At 55.4% G+C, this 21,272-nt stretch overlaps 1 protein-coding gene across 4 annotated transcripts in view; it reads left to right on the forward strand.

Annotated features, from left to right (window-relative positions):
• MIDEAS (mitotic deacetylase associated SANT domain protein) overlaps positions 1–21,272 on the forward strand; it is a 70,283-nt gene that overhangs the window by 15,911 nt on the left and 33,100 nt on the right. The window contains exon 1 of one of the 4 annotated variants that reach the window (XM_045072574.1): positions 11,118–12,953. The exons of the other annotated variants lie outside the window; for them this stretch is intronic. The gene's annotated coding sequence lies outside the window, so the exon portion shown is untranslated. Of the gene's footprint in view, positions 1–11,117; positions 12,954–21,272 lie in introns of those variants that run through there. 4 annotated transcript variants of the gene reach the window in all.

Below are 21,272 nucleotides of genomic sequence, written 5' to 3' on the forward strand. Positions count from 1 at the left end.
TACCCTCCAGTCCTCGGGGTATAGCTCTCTGCAGCAAGGGCACCCTGCCAGAAGTCTTCATCATTCATTCCCAATCACCTTAGACAAAGGATTTAATTTCCTTGAAAAAGAGGAATGTACTTTTGAACTTAACTGGACTCAGGCCGGGGGACTGGCAGCCTTGCGAGAGTCTTTCCCCTTGGTACCTGCAAGTGGAAGCTGCTGCTTCGGCGAAGCCAGGTGTGTGTCAAGGACGAGCTTACAGTCTGGACTGGAGGCCATTCCCAAGGCGAGGCGTGGTCGCCTGTGTAAGGTCACAGTGGTCCTCGAGAGGGATAAGCAGGTGTGTTCCTGGCCCGGATTCTGGCACAACTTCTACTGACTTGTGTGTTTTTGCCCCCGTGACGTGAAATCATATTAAAAGCAGCACTGAAATGTAGACGAAATCTTGAAGGACCTGGTTATTTTACTAAAACATGGCTTTGCTCACATCCCCCCTCTTACAAACCTCCGTGAGCTGCCCAGGTCCTTCGGGAAAAGGCTTACAGCCCTCAGAAGGCGCACAAGGCCCTCTATGGGGGCCCGGCACGCCTTCCTGCCTCTTCCCCTGCCACCGCCTCTTTCCCCAGCATGGCCTGTGTTCTCTCTGGGGCTCAGTGCACTTCGGCTCCTCTGCATCTGATGTGTGGTTGCTCCCTCTCCCTGGAATGCCCTCCCTGCCCTTTTCCTCCTGGCAGCTGCTCACAGGAGCCACCGGAAGTCACCTGCTTCCCTGCCACCTTCCTGAGCCTCCGCCCTAGCGTCTCTGCCACAGAACTTACCACTGGAGGGGCCTGGCTCCTCCCTGGGGCAGAACTGTGCCCGGCACACTGTAGGTGTCCCATGATGGGCCCGGAAGGGCAGCCTGTGGGGACAGGAGGGAGCCATGGGCAGGCCCAGGACCCAATATGGACCAGGTGGACGCACGGGTGGATGAACTCTTTGTCGGCACGGCGGCCCTCCCTTGGCACCTTTTGGAGCCACGGCCTTGGTGGCTTTGCTGTTTCTCTGAGCCTGCCAGGTAGGCCCCAGTGAGGGTGGGAAGGGGGCTTAGGACCCCCAAGCCTAGCACCTGGGTCCTGCTCACCCTGAGGAGGGCTCTGACGGGGCATCGACGAGGAGCTGGTTTAAAGGCGGCACCTTTGAGACGCTTGGACTGCATGTGGTCCTTCCCTGCTCAGAAATCCCACAAGCCTGTGAGCAGAGTCTGGCAGGTGGTTGTCTCTATGGTCCATCACCATGGAACCTGACTATTATCCAGGGCATTCCTGGTATTAAATAGTCATCTGGGGTCTGCATGCCACTTAGGGAGTACTGACAAGAAGCATCTTCCTGTCATGGCTGTGGGGGTAGACTTGTTTTCTTAAAGTTGAACCACGCTTAGGGCGGAGCCCATACATGTGTGGGCCTTGTTGCCTAGTGGTGAATGTGTGGCTTATGTTGCTTGCAGAGTATGTTTCCAGAACTTAGAAGCACATAGCATTGCTAAGATCTTTAGGAACCCATGCAAGTGTTTTTGGTGGGCTTAGGTGGTGGGATAGGTTTGATGCCCTTGTTTTGGAAGGGATAGCCTGTAGGATTTGCCTTTGTTTCTGCCTCCATGGGGCATACTACCCCCTGGTATCCCTCCAAGTCCTCTGCCTCTCTACCCACATCTCTCTGGCCTCCTTCATTATCCCTCCATAGAAAATCAGCTGAGTTCCTCCGAAATCCTTTCAGTCCTAGGATGTGTGCTTCAGATGCCAGACCCAATGGGGACTTAGGGAAAGTGGGTTTTAAGAGTAGACCTTGGGGGCGCCTGGGTGGCTCAGTGGGTTAAAGCCTCTGCCTTCGGCTCAGGTCATGATCCCAGGATCCTGGGATTGAGCCCCGAATCGGGCTCTCTGCTTGGCCGGGAGTCTGCTTCGCTTCCTCTCTCTCTCTGTCTGCCTCTCTGCCTACTTGTAACCTCTGTCTATCAAATAAATAAATAAAATCTTTAAAAAAAAAAAAAAAGAGTAGACCTTGAAAAAAAAAAGTAGACCTTGATTGGTAGGATTGGGAAGTATGGAAAGGAAGGAAAGAATGGAAAGGAAAACTACGTTGGAAAATAGGCAATCCAGGTAACTGACACAGATATATATATATATATCTCTTTTAAAATGTAGAACTTGAAGTTATTAAAAAATGTTAATTACCTATCAGTATTACTCTTGGGAATTTCTCTCTTTCTTTCTTTTTTATTTTAAGATTATCTATTTATTTGAGAGAGAGAGAGAGCACAAGCACAATTTGGAGGAGCAGAGGGAGAGGGAGGAGCAGAATCCCTTGGTGAGCAGGGAGCCTAATGCGGGCTCGATCCCAGAATCCCGGGATCATGACCTGCGCTGCAGACAGACTCTTAACCCACTGAGCCACCCAGGTTCCCCTCTTGGGAATTTATTCTAAGGAAATAATTCTGAAGAGGAAAAGAGCTAACTGTATGGATAAAGATATTTATAGCAACATTGTTTAAGATAGCAGTAAACTGTAAACAGCCTAAATGTTCCCACATGGCTTTATAATTCATGAGTTCATGATACCTAAACCCAGTGACGTACTGTGCTGTTATGAAATTAATAGGAAGATGATACTGATTCATAGGAAAATGTTGATGGATTTTGGTGACAAAGTGGTTTCTGTCTTAGCAGGCAAAGTTACACATACACTTGAGTGACTAAAAGCTGATTACACCGGCCATAGCGTAAATTGGCATAAGGTAGATACTGGGTTTAGGTGAAGTAAGTGGCCATGAATACTTTGTGCGTTTGAAATTGCTTAATATACACTTGATACACTTTTTAAAAAAGAAGACCTTAACGTATCAAAGACTTTGGATCAGGGTGGGAAGGCCAGGGGGAGGGACCTCCAGACCTCCCATCTGTTACCACAGGGAAGACAGAACTGTTGGGTCTTATCAGCCGCCTGCACTGCAGGGGCTGGAGAATTCAGATTGGCTAACTGAGTCTTTTCGTGATGGAAGGCCTGACCTCACCGGCTGGCTAATTGTACAACTGCTGGCCTCGCAGCTCGGACTCTGCCTGGTGCAGGTGACCTCCAAGTTGCCTCAGAGCCCCAGATGATTGCTCACACCTGGTTTTGCAGGGAACCAGCCCTTTGAGTACGTGTGGCCCTGAGGCTCAGCTCTGAGCTGCCCACTTACCTCCAGGCAGAGGGAGGCAGCCTCCTATGCTCTCTTCTGCAGCTCCGGTAGGCAGCGGCAAGCAAGCATATGCTTTGCACACTGACCTCCTGTGGCCCTGCCTAACCCAGGTAGGGCCCTAGTGAGTTAGCATCTTGGGTGTTTGCAGTATTGTACATACTTATTATAGGATTGAAACTTTGAGTTGCCCTTCATGGTTAGCCTCGAAAAGCCCCCCACATTTATCCGGTCTGCCTCTACCTGCTTAGCAGTCAGGCTCCCTCTGAACCCCCGTCTCGCCATGAGCTCTGCTCAGACTTGCAGCTGGAGGTGTGGCCTTGTGGCCGAGCAGCTGACCCTCTTCTGACCACTTTCTCCTGTCTCTGGCATCTCAGAACCTTGGGATGCCTGGTGAATAGGCTTCTCACCGTTCACCCCGTGCCGGTCCCCGCCTCCCCATGTGTGTGTAGACTTTTCTTCTTAATGGGGCACTTTCTGGACATGTGGAGTGTCTCTGCAGAGGACGCTTGATCATCCTTTCCCTGTGGCCGCTGTGGTTCGGGGCAGCAAGGGAGTCTTCCCAGTGTTGTTCGTGGAGTCCTCAGGCGTATGAGAGCTGGAGAGCCCTGGGCAGACCTTGTGCAGGCAGGTCGGACCTGCTAGAACAGACCATGGCAGCAGCGGTGCATGTGTGGAGAGATGTCGGGGCCCTGCTGGGGCCCTGGTTATCTCAAGCACCTATCTGCAGAAGCCAAATTCCAGAACTGTCAAAGGTTTGGAGTTTCTTTGTTCTGAGATCAGACTGAATTGAGGCCTTGTGGCTAGAGTTTGGCCAGGGTCAGGAATGAGTTGGAAAGCGTGTGGGCTCAGGGCTCATCTGGATACTCGGGAGGGGCACTGAGGCCAATTTCATATTTTCCGTGATGTGTTTGGAGGCAGCGGGGGAGGGGGGATATCTATGTGCTTTCCTGGAATATTTCTAGATGGCCGCGGTCCCACCCCACCCCGGACAGCGACCTCCGGCCTGCTCTCATGGGATCATTGCTGGTGGTGTGCAGCACAGTCTAAGTAACAAGCTGTCTTCTGAGCCCAGGACCCAGCAGTCACTGCTCGTCTCAGTTCCCTAATTTAGAGACCACGTGCGTGCCCCAGGGCTGTCAGCAGCTAGATTTCTTGAAGCTTGAAACACATTTCCATAGAAACAATGCTATAAATGGTGGTTGGGTTCCTAGGCTAGCCCACAGAGAGCCCTGGTGTCACCTCTGAAGTTGCTGAAATAAGGTATTAGTAAAATTGAGAGCGAAAATGCAGCAGCGAGATCCAGCACCCAGGACGTTAGAGGTTAAATGGTGTGGGTTGATTTGTGTAACTCTGTTTCTTTAGCCGGAGGTATCTTCCTGAGCCCTCCTGCTAAGGGAAGCTCTGGGGCCATCCTCCTGCCCTAAGTCCTGTCTCTCTTGGCTCCCATTCCTTCTTGCTCCCTCCTCAGGCCAGGAGTTGGAGCTCCCAGGCTTCCTGGGAGCTGGGCCGGGTATCTTTAGGGTCAGGAAATCGTACTCAATGGCCCGGACATTTTTATCATCATCGTCATTGTTATTTAAACCATTTCCAGTTAGAGTAAACATTACACCTTAGCAATTTGTACTGTCAGGATTCTCTTCTGATTGCTGCTCATGCTCCTGTGGATGTTTTAACCTCGTTTGTAAGTCCTTGTAAGTCCGCCTGCCCTGTTCCTTCGTGCTGATTTTGTCACAGAGCAAGGTCAAATGGTTTCATCAGATTGTTTCCACGTGCCGATCCCTTTCAGGTTTCATTCTGAATGGATTTCAATTCCATGGTGCCATGAGTATCGTTTGTAAAAACTCCTTTGGGGGAGGGTATTTGAGATTATTTTCATGGAAACTCGTCTCCCAATCGTAACTACCTGGTCAAAGTCGTCAACTCTAGAAAGGTCTGAATGGTTTAGAGTGGCACAGCAGTGTTGGGGCGGCTGTCTCCGGATGGCCCTGCCATCAGCAGCCTCTGGTTTAATTTATTTACTTATTTGCACGCGGACTTGAGGCTATAATGGGTCCTTAATGGGGTTCTAATTTGCATATCTTAGATTGCTGCTGAGACTGTACATTCTTCGTCCTGATGATTTACTGTTTGTGTTTCCTCATGTGTCAAACTGTGTTTGTCCTCGGTGTCTGCAGAACCTCCCCACTTCCATCTGTCTCCTTAAACTACTCTCCTGTGGAGAGAAGAGGGACGAGGGACTCACGGTCCTGCCTGCCTCCCTCCTGGGGGGGGGTGGGGGCCCCCCCTTGGCCTGGGCTAACCGGACTCCACACCTGCCTGGCTCAGCCCCTCACTGGCTAGGACTGGTGCTCTGGGTGTGGAGGGGGCGAAGGGAGGGAGAGGGACAGACCCTGGGGGCCCAGTGATGGACGTCAGAGGGCAGGTAGGGAGGTCAGGAGGGGCTTACCTGAGTGGTGCCAGTATAGGCTCCTGAAGTGACCTCCTTGTAGGGCTACAGGGGAGGTTCTGGGAGGAGCTACATAGGATGTCAGGGCTGGAGAGGGCATTGGGGTTCATCTGATCTAAGGGTCACCCTCTCCAAGGTCCCATCCCCATCTCCAACAGCACAGGTGAGATAAGTGGTCAAGGAAGCAGTGGAAAATTGGGGTGTGGGCGTCCCACCACAGGGCTGCTCCTGTGGTGCTGCTGGTCTCTCCTAGTGCTACTCCCCTCAGGTAGCTACTCTTCCCCACCTCTGACAGGGAAGGTGGCCAGTGTTCCAATTTTTTTCATGACAAACCAGAAATCCTGATTTTTATTTTTCTAATTTTAAAAAAGATTTGTTTATTTATTTGAGAGAAGGAGAGAGAGCAGGGGGAGGGGCAGAGGGAGGGAGAGTCCCAAGTGGACTCCGCACTGAGAACAGAGCCTGACACGGGGTTCAATCTCACAACCCCGAGATCATGACCCCGAGATCACAACCTGCACCCGAAACCAAGAGCCGGGCGCTTAATCAACTGCGCCACCCTGGTACAGTTGTATTTTATGTTCAACTAAGAAAGAGAAAATGCTGTTGATTAAATCATGGCATGCATCCTGATTTCAGAGAGGTTAAACGTGCATTTGGAATGGGAGAAATAGTTATGAAAACAGTGATAATAATAATAATGCTACATGTGATTGCTTACCTCAGATTTTCTCATGTGTTACTTGTGCATTTATCAGCAAGAATTTCCTGGGCACCCACTCTGTGTGGGCGCCAGGGATACAAGGTGACTGGCATCTAGACTGTTCTCTCTAATCCTAGTAAGGAGGAAGCTCAGTTAGTTTAGGAGCAGGGACAGAGGCAGTGAGGGGTGCTTGGGATTGACTTAGGAAGTGCTCTCCGGGGAAAGGGATGAAGGAAGGAAGAAGGAAGGAAGAAGGAAGAAGGCTCGAGCTGGGGAGGACCTACTGTGGAAGAAGGAAAGAAGGCCCTACTGCAGCTGGAGCTGGCTAGCTTCAGCTAGACCCCACGGGGATCTCAGGGGTGTGAGTTGAACCATCACAGCATGGGTTCCACCTTGAGATGAGGGGGCTGAACTTTCTGACCCAGCCCCTTGCCCCACCCCCTATTCAATCATTGACTCTAGGGCACTCGATCAGCAAAGGCTCCCTTTGAAAAGGGGGCAGCTTTGATCTCTTCTTAGTGACTAACACAGTGGTTGGGGGATGGTGCCCCAGTCTGACGGAAGGAGGTCCAGGAGGGCTCCAGGGGTATAAACTCCAGTGGGCTTCCTCTGTTTGGAGAGGTCAAGGAAGGCTTCCTGGGGGAGTTGCCATTGAGCTCAAGTCTGATGGGAGACTGGGGGTGTGGGATTTACCTGTGGATGAAGGTGGGGGAGGAGGAGCATGTGTGAGCAAGCAGGTCTCTTGAGGAACTTCAGCTTGTTTGGTTGTGTGTCCTTGGGGCTGGGGCGTAGGACAGAGCTGGTCATGTCCAAAGTGTCCACACCTAAGAGTTCGGCTAACGGGCTCAGCCTTATGTGGAAGAATGCTGGGAACTCCTGAAAAGGGATGTGATCGCTCTGATGGCAGTGAGGATGCTAAGTGTGCAAGACGAGACGCAAGGGGGATGAATCAGGAGATGACAAAAAATGGTAACCAACACTTACAAAAGACTTCACGTGTGCCATATGCTGTGAAGATCTTGTCTCCATTTTGCAGATGAGAAAACCAAGCGGTTAAATAACTTGCTCAAGGTCATCAAGCTAGTGTGTAGTGTGAGCCAAGATTTGGACTTAACGTCTCAGCTTTGGCTCTTAACCTGTATACTCCCGTGAACACAAATAAGGGGTTCTCGTTCATAACCTATCAGTGTTTGTTTTCATTTAAGGATAATTTTTTTTTTAAGATTTTATTTATTTATTTGAAAGACAGAGATCACTAGTAGGCAGAGAGGGAGGGGAGAGCAGGCTCCCCACCGAGCAGAGAACCGGAAGCGGGGCTCAATCCCAGGACCCTGGGATCATGACCTGAGCTGAAGGTAGAGGCTTTAATCTACTGAACCACCCAGGCACCCCTAAAATAATGTTTTACTTATTTATTTGTTTATTTATTTACTTTTAAAGATTGTATTTATTTGAAAGACAGATCTCAAGTAGGCAGAGAGGCAGGCAGAGACAGAGGAAGGGAAGCAGGCTCCCCGCTGATCAGAGAGCCCGATGCCATGCGGGGCTGGATCCCAGCACCCGGGGACCATGACCTGAGCCAAAGACAGAGGCTTTAACCCACTGAGCCACCCAAGCGCCCCAAGAATAATGTTTTGAAGCATGCCCCACTGCACACACTCGATCTTGTGGGAGTTCCTCCTGGCCCATGGCCACAAGGTAGGGAAGCTGAGCTCCAGCGAACAGCCAGTGACTGGAGTCTGTCTGGGGCTGGTTCTGCAGGGGGCATGGAACGGTGTTGAAAGGAGCCCTTGGGAAGCTGGCAGCCTTGGCTCTGTGAAGAAAGGGTGCTTCTGTCCCCGTGGCCCTGCTGGCCGGCCCTCCCTGGCAGCCACACCTGTTTTGTTCTTCCCCCTACACCCAGCCAGACATTGCTCCCAGAGTGACAGCAGCAACTGGGGGACATCTGCAGAAGCTCCCTCTCAGGCCTGACAAAGGCACTAAGAACGTCGTCCGGGGCCTGCAAGAGAGGGAGGTGGAGGCGAGGGTAGGCGGGGGAAAGGATGCGGACAGCTGGGGCCTGGTGTGGCAGACACGGCCCTGCCCCAGAACAGGTGAAGTGAATGTGAACGGAGCTTTCATGGGTAGAAGAGAAAACAGTGCAGGGACTTCGTAGCACACAATGGCTTCACTTACTGGCTGGGGTGGTTTTGAGCTCCCTGTCCTCTCAGAAAGGACATGACAAAAAGTGGTGAGGAGAAGGCACGGCTGGTGGGTGGCACTGAGGAGGAAGTGTAGGGAAAGGACATGAAAAGAGACTGGGACGGGGGCCTTAGAAGGACACCCAGATGTCGGGGTTGAAAAGAATCTGGGACAAGCCCAGCAGAGGGGTCACCCTGAGGCTCATGGGGGATGGACCCAGGGGTCTTCAGGGGAAAAAATATCTTACCTGGGCTAGGTTGAAAGGAAGAAGCTAGTTTTAGCAGAAGGGGATGTAGGCTAAAACAGTAAAAAGAGGAACAGTTGTAATCCCTTAAATGTACCTAGCAAGATACCGTTATAAAGCAGGGTTTTGCCCTTGGAATTCTCCAGGCCCCTAGAAGGTATGTGTTCTCTCAAGGTCCGTGGAACAAATTCAGTACATCTGCTACGGGCCCCAAAAGCGAGGCTCAGCGGTGTCAACTTCCCTGAGAGCACACAGGGCGTTAGCGATAGGCAGGACCAAGACTCTGTCCCGGTGACTGTTTTTTCCAAAACCTCTCTTTTCTTCTGTTGAAACCGTAGGTAAATGAGGACTTAGAGGCGGAACCTTTATTCTGCCAAGGAAAGGACAATAGGGACACAAGGAACCCAGCATCGTTGATTTGTGATTTCCCCTACAGTATTTGTTCCTTGATTCCCCAGGCTCCAGTACAGGTCGCTTCTCTTATTCGGTGAAGCACACCATCTGTGCCGGCCTCCATGGAAAGATCCTGACAGAGAAGGGACAATGGAAAAAGGGCAGGAATGCAGGCCTGGGGCTTGGTGGGGTTGGAGGCAGGGAGAAAACCCCTGTTTAAATAGTAACTGATGGCAGCAGTTACTTAATAGAGGTAGGTGGCTGGGTAGGGAGGACCTAGCTTCCGTGGAAGCTTTCTTTCCTAATAACACCTTTATTGGAATGTAATTCAATACCACAGAATTCACCCTCAGTAGCTTTTTAATGGTCTCGGGTTGTCCCAGAAGTGGACATTGCTGATGGTCACTCGGGGCCAAGTCCAGAGAGCTGGTACAGTCCCAGGAAGCCTCTCTAAGGCCATTTTCTGCCCTCATCAGGACACAGAGTTTGGAAGCCTGTCAAGGGTACTTGACACACTCCCTGGGCACTGGAGCCCTGTGCTCCTCTCTTCCCTGCAGTTTGTAAAGGTCGAGAAAAGCTTGCTCTGTGGGAAGGTCCCTGGAACACCTTTTATTCCCCCTCTCCAAAGGGCACCCTTGTTGGCTGCCCCAGAGACTAGAGCTTCTAAAACCAAAACTTTCACTTCACATGTCAGTGATTCTGCACTGTCATATCTGCAGCAAAACTGACCTCCAGGGCTTTCTCGGAAGAGCTGCAGCTGTCTCTACACATCCTTGTCTGCCCGCCCGTGGGAGGCGCGCTTCTCCTGGGGAGGGGGCATCGGTCGCCATCTTGAGCCCTCCTCCCTTTGACGCACACATGCCCCTCTCCTTCCTCTCTTCTTTCTGAAATGGACTGAGTCTGGAAGTTGAGTTGGGGTGAAGGGATGTGCTGTTGCAAGATGAGCGGGACTACTCCGGGTCAATGACTTCTGTTTCCCACACACCCCCTGCCACCTTCCCCTGCTCCTCATGCTGCTCCCTGGGCCGGGCCCAGCTACCCAACATGGGACAGGAGGAAGTCCTGGCCCGACGAGGCTGCGTGAGGAGTGCCCTCTGGAGTGGCTCCCATTCGTTTCCTGGAGGTTGGGCCCTGGCTCCACGGTGGCAAGTTCTTCCAGGAATGTGCTTCCCAGCTGGGTTTTCTGGTTGGTTGGGAACATCCCTGGGCTGGTCTGCCCTGGCTCTCAGGGGCTTGCTCCGGAGCTGGCTTGAGGCCAGATTTCAGGGTTAGGCCCGGTGGTGGGGGTGGGGAGGACAGGTTGGCCAGAGGCCTGCAGAGGAAACCTGGCAGCAGCAGGCACTGGACACCAAGTGGCTTTGCTTTTGCTTCCCTCACTTGGATGAGGTGTCAGTGGGAATGAAGAAATCAGACAAATGGAAAAAACCGAAAAGGCTTTATACACCGAACCTCTGCCTAGGAGTCCTGAGAATCTAGCCTCTTCTTGGGGGACCGGGCCTGCATGCCTCAGCACGCCAGTCCCCCAGCTGCCTTCCTCTGGGGGAGCTGGGAAGAGGAACAGAGAAGTGACAGATGATTGACTTGTCCTGTGATCTTGCGCAAGTCCCTTAACCTATCTGAACCTCTGTGTGCTCGTCCATAAAACCAGGGGGATAAAACTCACACATACATAGGGTTGTTAGGTTGTTAAGTAGGCTCTGTGTGGGGACATGCTTTAAGAATTGCCAGAAACGGGGCGCCTGGGTGGCTCAGTGGTTTGGGCTGCTGCCTTTGGCTCGGGTCATGATCTCAGGGTCCTGGGATCGAGCCCCGCATCGGGCTCTCTGCTCCGCAGGAAGCCTGCTTCCTCCTCTCTCTCTCTCTCTCTGCCTGCCTCTCTGCCTACTTGTGATCTCTGTCTGTCAAATAAATAAATAAAATCTTAAAAAAAAAAAAAAAGAATTGCCAGAAACAATACTGTCATAGGAGATGCTAAATCCCAGAGCCTGGGCTTTTCTTTGTTGAAGGTGGTTTCCCTGGCTTCTCCATGCACTTTTTACAATCACGGAATCCTGGATTTTAAACCGGAAGGGAGTTTTAAGAGGTCCTCTGGTCCAGTGCCCTGGCATAATGATGGCTGTTTTGAAGAGGAGACTGTTTTAGGTTGTCCTTCTTTTGCCGTATGTGTTCTATTCTGGTGCAGTAAGCCCTTTTCCTCCTGGGTGAGGTGTGAGCTCCAGGGGCGCACAGGTGCTCCCGCCGGCAGAAGCATAGAACAGGACTAGATGGTGGTGCTCCTCCTCGGGAGCAAGGCTGGGTCTCTGTCATCTCGTCCCCAGCGGCAACCCTGCAGGCTCGGAGGGTCTGAGGATCCCATTCCACTGCCTCTCCCCAGCTCCCTGAGAAAGCAAGAGATGCACTTGCTTCTCCGGACTGGGCCCAGGGGAAGGCCGCCACCGCCAGGACACAGTGTTTTCTTCCTTCAAAGGCAAACCTCCTTCTGACCCATCTCTTTGGAAAAAACAAAAACCAAAACAAATGGAAAGAACCTCCCCTGGACTTTCTCTTGGCCCTGGAGCTTCACCAAATGTGGGCGCCAACGAGAACCTCCCGCAGCAGAAATGTTCCCCATCTTCCAGGCAGCCAGGCCAGAAGGCACGGGGTTGGGGGTGGGGGAGGGAGGTTAGGAGGGAACGGAGGGGAAATTTGGGCCTGCAGTGAAAAGCTGCCCCGACTCTGCCCTCAGTGGCTAGAATTAAACCCAGGAGCTTTTCATCACCTCAGTAACTGGTCTTTTATGGGGGCTGGGACGTTTCTCAATAACCTTTACACCACTAGGATGCCAAAAGTGAAACTTGGGGAAACTTAATGAAGTGCCTTAGAGAGGATTGTGTATGATTTACCGGATCCAAAACCAGCGTGCTCTTTGTGGAAAGAAAGCGACTTGTGTCCTCCCCAACATCACATACACACTTTCCTGGCAGGACCGATGGGTTTCCAAGCATTTCGTCACCGTCTCCTTCTGACCTTGGTGTGAAAGGAACGGGCCCGCGTGGCCTGTTGGTTCCAGCAAAGCCATCGGGGGCGCCGGCCTGGGCTGAGGGAGGAGGGCGACCCGCTCGGCAGTGGAGGTGAGGTCTGCTGGAAATCCCCAGCCCGGCCAGCCGCCCGAGGTTTAAAAACGCCTTCTCCGGCCTTATTTGGTCGCAGGAAGTGGGCGGCGCCAGGCCTGCTGGCGGTGCGGCCGACCCGAGACAGTTGTGCTGATGGAGTGGTGGAGCTGGTTCCTGCTCGCCGCCGTGCCGCGCGCGCCGGCCGGCCGCTGGGCGCTCCGCGCTCCCAGCCCGGAGTTGTGCAATCCTTTGTAGCACGCCAGAGTCCTCCTCCTGCGCTGTTGCCTCTCACCCTCTCTCTCTCTCTCTCTCTTTTTTTTTTTTTTCAAGCTGTGAGCTCAACCGATGAGTCAGAGCAGTGCAATCCTGACACTGCATCGCAGGACTGGGGGTGACACGGAGGGAGGGAGAACGATCGCGAGGCAGACACCGCGGGCGCGGGGTGCGCCGAGGCTCCTGCGCCGCAAGCGTGGGGTGACAGCCCGCGCGTCCCGCCCGGGCCCCGCCAGCAAACTTCCCAGCTTTGGGAGGCGCGGGCTGGCGGAAGCCCTGCGAGCGCGGCGGGGAGGCGGAGGCGCCTGTTTGTTTTTAAAATCCGGGAGTGCGTGCAGGCGGCTGGAACCTGGGAGGCGACCGAAGGCGGCGGCCCGCGGCGGAAGGGGGACGGCTGATGCTGGAGCTCGGGCAGGAGCGGGGTAAGTGGGGTGCCCGGCTGGCTGCCGAGGCCTGCACGCGGCGAGGCGCAGCCAGCCCTGGCGGCGGCGGCGGCCCAGCGACCCGGGGCTGCGCGCAGGCGGTGGCGGCCGGGCGCGCGGGCTGCAGCTGTGCAGGCGCGGCCGGGAGCGGGGGCGCGGGGCTGCGGGGGGTGCGGCGCGTCAACTTCTGCGGCCTGGGCCGCGGGGTCGGGGTGTGCGTGTGTACGTGCGTTCGCCGCCCCGCAGCCCGCGCCTCCGCGGCCCGCACCTCCAGCCCGCCGCTGCGTGTGCCCCGCCAGCCCGCCGTGTTTGTGCAGCTACGCAGCTCGCGCGGGGCCCCCGCCCACCCGGGCGCGGCCCCGGCAGGAAAACCCTTCGGAGCCGCCTGGCCCGCCGGGGCGGCGACGGCGGCGGCGGCGAGTCGGGAATCCGGCTCTTTCTCCGCGGAAGAGAAACGTGGTGTCCGCGGGGACCGGCTTGCGGGACCGAGCCCAGGCCCCGGAGGAGTCGGGAGGGGCTCGCGCGAGCTGCGGGAACTTGGCGCGGGAGCCCCTGACCCGGGTCCTGCCAGCGTGCACGGCAAAGTGGACGTGGAAACCGTGCCCGCGCCGGGAGTGTGGGGGACAGACGTGCAGGGGGGGCAGGGAGCTGGGACTAGAGCGGCAGAGGCCTAAGGGGAGCGCTTCGCGCGGGCCGGCCGGCCTCACCCCGCGCTCCCCGGCGCTGCTGGCGCACCTCAGACCTGTCATCCTTCTCGGCCGCCCCCGCACGCCCGCGCCTCTGCGGCCTGCTAGCTCTCCGCGCGCCTCGCCGCGTGCTGTGTTTGTGGGTGCCCGTCCGGAACTCGGGGGCCCGGGTTTTGTCTGGACCCTGCACATGGCCGGCGTGGTGGAGGTAGTCCTACCCTCCCCGGCCACGCTGACGGGAGCGGGAGCGTGTGCACCAGTTGCCCCCCTGCAGGGCCCCCACCCAAGCCTCTGGCTAAGGCCTGGTGCCGCCCTGCCATGTTCAAGCCTCAGCCCCGAAGAAGGCAAGACCTGGAGGAAGTACCTGCGTCCGGCCAAAGTGGAGGCCACTGGGTACTCCGGCCCAGCCTCCTGAGCAAGCTGCTGGAGAGATGAAAGGGGAAGTTACGCGCCCCACTTAAAACTTTGTTGGTAACAACTTTGTTGGCTACTTCCTGCTTCCACCGTCCCACATCGGAGCCGTGTGCCCGCCTGCCGAGCCCGGCCGGTGGGTTGGGAGGAGAGTGGCTGACTGTGGAGGCCGCCGTGGCACGTGTGTGCAGGGGATCCCTGTTGGCAGTTGTGGCTGGGGGGGAGGGGAGGTCCGGCTTGCTCCAGCAGGGGGAGCCTAGCCTGTGGAGGTCTGGAGGGCTGGCCTCTCCTTGTCCCTGCAGCTTCAGGACGGAGACTGGAGGCCTGATGAAGGAGGAGGGACAGCAGCTCTGAGGAGGAGCCAGTCCTCCCCTGTGGAGCCCCGGGGGGAGGAGGGAGAACCACCTGTCCTGCTCTAGAGCCCCCCAGAGATGGTGTGGCACATACCGGAGAAATAGAGAAATGCACCCTTTCCATAGGCGATTGGATGGCTTCGGGACAGGGGGAAAGGAGAAATCTTCCTAGGTTGAGAATTTATGGGTCCTTTTTTTCCTCCTGCTCTGGACAGTGAATAAGAGGGGTGTAAACATTCAATTACTGTGATAAACCATCTCATTGCATGGTCCTGGCCTAGTCTCCATTCTAATCGTATTGGCCTCTGGCTGGTTACTCTGATCTCTGTAAAGCCTAGGGGACAAGGGGGTGAAGAACCTGGAGGGTGCTCCCCCTACCCGCACCACCATACAGCTTGCTCTGGGACAGTCTGCCCACTGCCTGCTGTGACTTTTCCAAGTGCCAGGCCGAACTCTCCCCTTACCTTAGGAAAGGATGTCCTGTAACGCCCATGAGGATGAGAGTTCAATTTTTAAATATGGGATTTAAAAGTAACCCAATTGTTTAGCCCTGTGGGCTGCTACTTTTAATAAATGGAGGGAGAATAAGGCAGTATGCAGCTACAGATTCAGTTAGGGGCTGCCCAGTGCCTGCAGAACCCAGGGAAGGGCTGCCCTGTGGAGCCAGGAGAAGAGAGGAGTGGGGGAGGGGGTGGCGGGGGGGGGGCAGGCACCTGGGGCAGAATGTCTTTGAAGGGGAACGGGCCAGTCTGGGAATCTGGCCTTGAGGGCCCCCTCCTGCCGCTGGGTCTCCCAGAAGGAAGCCTTGCTCGCAGAGGAATGGGGATGACCACAAGCAGCTGGAAGAATCCTGCGGATCCTTTTAGGCCTGTTTCAAATGGTACTTCTTTGGCGACGCCTCAGCCTTCTTCCGAACACTCATTTCCGCCTTATGTAGTCATTTGTGTATATACCGTACTCTGGTGCTCAAAACATAAACTCAGAGGAGTCTCCCAACCTCCGTCGCATAGTTGCAGTGAGGAGTCTATACGTGAAAGGCCAAAAGTACGTCTCAGCATCACCCTCACCTCTGCCCTAGTATTTGTTCCGTGTTGTTCTCACAATGCCTGGCTTCTGGTAGGCATTTAGTACATGTTAGCTGAACAAATGGATGAAAGATCTCGCAGAAAAATGTGGACTTGCATAGGGCGGGCCCCGTGAGTCTGGCCGCTGCTGGGATTCATACCGCACCGTTGGTTTCAGGAGGGGTCACTCCACGAGTGAGGCTGGTGCTGGTGAGCCCAGTTCCTTGGCCCCACACTACAGCTGGCCTTCCGGATTGCTGGAGAATGTGTCTGGTCGTTCTGACCCCAGCGGGACCTCGGGGTAAAAGTGGGAAGCCTCCTGCCTGGGAATCTGCTAACCTGGGCATTTCCTTTGCCTGGGCCAAACTGGCGTCCTTTGTGTGCATGCGCATGTGTATCGGTACAGAAGCAGCCCGGGTGGGGAGGGGGGCGGCGGCTCCGTTCTTCCCTGACTCACCAGCGGCTGCAGGAAATGCAGCTAGGGGTTGCATTCCATTGGAGAGGTTGCTGCTGCGCCATGGAGCCGTGACGCTATGGGGCTGAACTTGCACACCAAGGCTGGAGCTAGGCGGAGTGTGCTGAAATCCCCAGGTCTTACTTAAGGGATCTTTCATTTGCATTCGAGGCAGCATTCAGGATACCCTGAGACTGTGAGCTCATTTTATGAATCAGAAGCATTACAGCATAAATTTGGTGTTGGAAACCGCTGCTTTGAATCCAGATTGCCCCTCCCTCCACCCCAGCACGTGCACACTTACGGGGTCTCTCACAGCCACACACTTGGGAGTGATAACAGTTGGGGGGGGGCATCAGGTCAAATTCCAGAGCCATCAGGAAAAGCTTGTCCACACCCACTTCCGCCCCCACACTTGGGACGCCATTCCTGTATGGTGTGTGGACAGTAACCGGGGCGGTGACTACGAAGGAAGCCCAGTAGGTGCATGGGAACAAGGACTGGGCAGACCCTGGGGTTCCCACTCCAGCTTCTCTACTTCCTGTGTGGCTTTGGGCCTTGCTAAACTTGCTGAGCCTCAGTTTCCTTACCTGTAAAATGGGGATGATCCTAGTACTTTGTAGGATTGCTGGACAGGTGAAACAAGATCTTGCATGCGGAGGGGTGCATAGTAGGTACTCAACAGATGGGGACTGTCATTTCCCTGGTCCCTCCCAAGTCCAGCCATTTGCCTTTTACTCTTCCCAGGGAAGAGGAAATGAAGCGTGTCCGGCTTGTGGTGGGAAGGCCCTCCTGCAGGGCATTGGGGCATGTGTGAATGAAGCTCCTTTTCTAAGTCCCCAGGCCCAGGGTACAGCTGTGTGATCCTCTCACCTAGACAGGTCCAAATCCTGGTGCCTCTGCGCTTTTGCAAGGGATTCTGTCCCTGCAGCCCAAAGTTAAGGGCTCAACTTCCCAGAGATCAGATTGTGCTCTCGGGAACCTACCCGCCCAGGCCTCAGGCTGAACTGCTCACGTGGGTGGGAGGAAGGCTGCTTTCTCAGCCACGGGAAAAAGTCCCCTTGTCTTTGCCTCACCTGAAGCCTCCCAGTGTGACCTCAGTGGAGGTTTGGGTGGAGCTGAGGGTGGGAGTTGCCCTCTAGAGAGCTCTTGGGCTCTTTGACCAGTTGAAGTACTCTTTCACTGATTGAAATAGCAGGGGAGGGGGAGACACCGAGGTATTATATAAGAAGAAAGTTGCCACATGTCAGAAAAGAGGTGGGTTTTTGCTGGGGTGGGGGTGGTGGGTCTCCCTGAGGGACACAATTACGGGCTGTGGTTTGCTGGGTTGGTAGGGGGCGGGAGCCTGAGGCTTCCCGGGCAGCCCTTCCTGCTCTTGCTCTTTGTGGAACAGAGCCCAGTGCTGTGGCCAGCTGGGGAAGGTGCTCCCTGTTCTCTCTGCCTTTCTCTCCAGCCGCAGGGAGCTTGTGGGTTTTTTTTTTTTTTTTCCAGGCAGTGCTTCTTCCTCCAGGAGTCTCAGGAAGGGGGGGGAGGGGAACAGCCAGGGCAAGATTTGACCAGGCCAGAGCTTGAAGTGGGGGAACGTCTGCCTGGCTTGCAGCCAGAAGGGGGTTCCCTGTGAGGCTGCCCAACTTCTCTGGGGAAATGGGGTCCAGAGAGGAAGGAAAACGGTGAGGGATTTCAGTTCCCAGCTTTTTCCAGCAGTTGGACAGACAGAGGCCCCCAGTCCAGCCTGCTGTTGGCAGAATGTGCCAGGTCCTTATGGGGGAGGGCCCCAGAGCTCAAAAAGGGGCTCAGAAAAGCTTAAGTGATAACTGGCAACTCTTGAGAGTGCTCCTCGGCTGGCTTCCCCCCCCCCCCCTTCCTTCTCTCCTATCTCCACCGCTGCTGCCTCTTCCTCCTTTTCCTGGTCCTGCCCCTCCCCCTCCCAGCCTCCTGGCAGCTCCTGGGGAATGTACCTGACTGCTGCCCGGAGTCTCCTTCCCACGTGACCTTGCTGGGTCTGACCTCCCCAGCGGGCCTGGGTCATGATCCTGGGCTCCCCTGCTCCCAGGAGTCATCCCAGAGCTGGAAGACACTCTGGGACATCGAATTCCACTCCTTTGTTTTCAGATGGGGAAGTGCAGAGACAGTGAGTGCCTTGAGATTCCCCTCCGTGCCCACTGTCACCTGAGGCCATTGGAAAGAGGAGCTGCTCCAGCGCCCTGCTCCTGGTTCCTGCCCCTCCTGGTTTGGAAGGTGGGAGGGGCTGCCCAGAGGAGTTGTCTCCAGCTCCTGGGCGTGGCTCAGTCCCCAGCTGGCTCCCTAGTTAGTTATTTGTCTGTGTGTGCGTGTGTGTCTGCATGTGTGTGTGCGTGCCTGCGTGTGTGTGTGTGTGTGTGTGTGTGTGTGTGTGTGTGTGAGAGAGAGAGAGACTTTTGTGGTTGGGAGACTGGATCTGAGTGAAAGCAGAAGTACCCATGTTATGTCAGCTATGTGACCTCATAGGGACAGTCAGGAGAGGAAGAAAGGGGGCCGAGGCCTCCCCTGTGCAGTGGCCGCTGTGCTCTTTGTGTTCCTGCCTCAGTGCTCGCACGCTGAAGCATAAACACCCCTTCCATGTTGCTAGCAGCTGCCTTTCCTTGCTGGCTTTGGGCGGAAGAGGTGCCAAAAATAACCGGCAGGCACTTGGACTTGTAGGACAGTGACTGTGGTCGCCCCGGGGGCAGGCTTACTGGCTGGCTGCAGGCCGGGTGCCTTTGGCATCCCTGCTCATACTTGCTCTGGCCACCCCCCCTCCCCAGCTTCCCTCCGGTGATGGTACTTTGCCTCTTACTGCTTTTCTTCGAATGAGCCCAGCGGGGTGTGGAGGCTCCGTGCTGGGCCTGGAAGCTCTGCCCAGTATCTTCCAGGGACTCTTGTCTCACCATGTCCCTACAGGCCCTACTGGCACAGCGGAGCCCAGGAGGGGCCTGTGCTGGGTGTGCCCCTCCTGGGTCCCTAGGGCAGATGCCCTGCGTGCCTGCAGAGCCCGACACGAATGTTGGGACCGCTCAGCTCCTTGTCTGCTCAGGCGAGCTGGCCGTCTGCTCAGGCAGCTGCGGGACGAGAGCATCAGACTAGTCAGGTCCTCCCAGGGTGTTGAAGACTGATAACGATGCCGCTCCTGCCCAGCAGAGGGGAAAGGAAAGCACATTTACTGAGCCTCTACTTCGTGCCACACACTCCATGTACCTGTTACCCTCATCAGATTCCATGGTAACTAGGAGGCGGGGATATTGTGCCCATTTCCTGATAGGGAAACTGAGACCCACAGAGAGGCTGGCGATTGGAGAAACTGGGATACATTTTGTCAGACCCTAAGGCCCTGGCTCTTCTTGCCGTGCAGCACCCACTACCTGGGCTGTTTGCACGCGCACAGGGAGCAGTGCTTTGAGCCTTGGAATGAAGTGCTGATAGTAGGAATTCAGGCACCTTTAGACCGTTGATGAGGGAAGATATTTTGGACTGGGAAGGGCACGGAAGACCCCTCTGAGGCCTCCCTCTCCAAACATGTCGGAGGGCAGTCAAGCCCAGCCCAAGCCACAAAGGCCCTCCAGTAGATGCAGCAGACACCTAAGGGTCAGCTGTCCCTGATCCTGGAGGGTTGCAGGGGGAGTCCCTCATGCATGGGAAGAGTGGAAAGCCTTAGCATGGGTCTCCCCAAGACTTTCCAAGTGTTTCCTCCTCCCCAGACATCCCAGCCTCTGTAGTCAGCCCTGAGATCAGTTCTAGGACCGTAGGCCAGGGATGGGTGGAATCTTGGGTCTCCCTTCCTGGCTGTTGGGTCTGACCCTAGCGTCCATCATCCCAGCAGGTTGGCCCTGCTCTCAGAGAACCTGGTCGATGTGTACTTGGGGCCTGGGCTGGATGTACCGCTGGTGGCTGGTGCCAGAGGCCTCTGGGTGTATTTCAGGAACAATAAAGAATAAATCAACACAGGAAAAAAGGCCCTGCAGCAGCTGCTCAGAGACTGAAGAAACGCAAGGAATGTGTGAGCATTTGGCAGAGGCCCTGGATCTTGACCGGGGCCTGAGAAAGGGCGAGGCTCCGACTGGCTGGCTGGGCCAGGGAGGCAGGCGGCTCCGTGCCCACGTCCTAGCTCCTCCGGGAGGTCCAGGCAGCTGTGCTGACCCCCCACTGCAGCAAGGGTCTGTGCTTCTCGGACACTAGCAGGTCCTGGGGAGCCGTATTGTCCCCACTCTTGTTCCAAACCAGTGAGACAGCCCTCCTCGCTGCCTGCTCTAGGCCACCGGGTGGGTGTTGGTGCCTTCTGGAGCTGACCACACAGGAGACCCCGGGCTGATGCAGACACCACATGCTAGTCACCCCTGTTCCACCTCCCTCCCGAGAAGGACAGGAGCCAAAGATCAAGGACCTGGCCCTGCCGGGAAGTGCTGGGCATCCACCTGCGAGGCCCTGACCACACCTGTCTACCCGAGTAATCAGCCGTGTGTCCTTGGGCACGTCACTTCACCTTGTAGGGCTTCAGTGTTATTTGTCATGAAATAGAGTTGTGGACCAGTGACCTTTGGTGTGGGTAGACACTATCTGTCTCCTTTAATCAGGATGTGCAATGAATAGCCCTTATTTAGGAATTCAGGTTCTGGAGAGAAAGCCCTATGCAGAAGGCAAGTTGCTTTGCTGGGGCTGATAGTCAAAGCCCTGGGTGGGGGAGGGGGGATTGTTACCAGTGGGAACCCAGTCACGGAGTTGACCTGACCCAGACTCAGGTGGCCAGAGGAAAGGACGGGAGCCTGGGCCCCATGAGGGTTTGGGTTGTCTGACAGAGGACAGTCAAGGCTTTATGTGTAAAGAGCTGTTTGCCCCGCGGTGGTGTGGGGTTGGGGAGTGTGGGAGGGGTGTGGCTTCCTCCTCAGCAGAAGGTGTTGGGACTTCCACAGACTGTCCCCTGTGGTGGTGATCACCAGTAGTCTCTTCATTTTCCAAGCCGCTCACTTCCCACGCCTCTGTCAGCCAGCACCCTTGCCCAGCCACGCTTGCAGAACACCCTGGTGGTTTTCAGGCCCGCCGAAGCTGCTCTCCAGGGAGAAGACGTGAGCCGTTCAGAGGCTGCCACCAGGTCCCAGCTACCAAGCAGGAGGCTGAGCCTGAAGCTTCCTGGGAAGGAATTTTGCAGAATGGGCCGTGGGTTCCAGTCCCAGCTTCCCCTCTTTACTCCCGTGGCCTCGGGCAAGTGGCTGGACCCCTTGGATCTTCAGGTTCCTCATTGGAAAATGGGGGACAGTACTAATGCGTATCTTGTTTTGAAGATTAAACCACGTCATGGGTAGAGAGCGCTTAGCACTGTCCTGGCACACAGTGGCACCCTC

Source organism: Mustela putorius, unplaced genomic scaffold (assembly GCF_011764305.1).
Source record: "Mustela putorius furo isolate JIRA1106 unplaced genomic scaffold, ASM1176430v1.1 tig00000129_pilon_pilon_pilon, whole genome shotgun sequence".
Taxonomy (NCBI): Eukaryota; Metazoa; Chordata; class Mammalia; order Carnivora; family Mustelidae; genus Mustela; species Mustela putorius.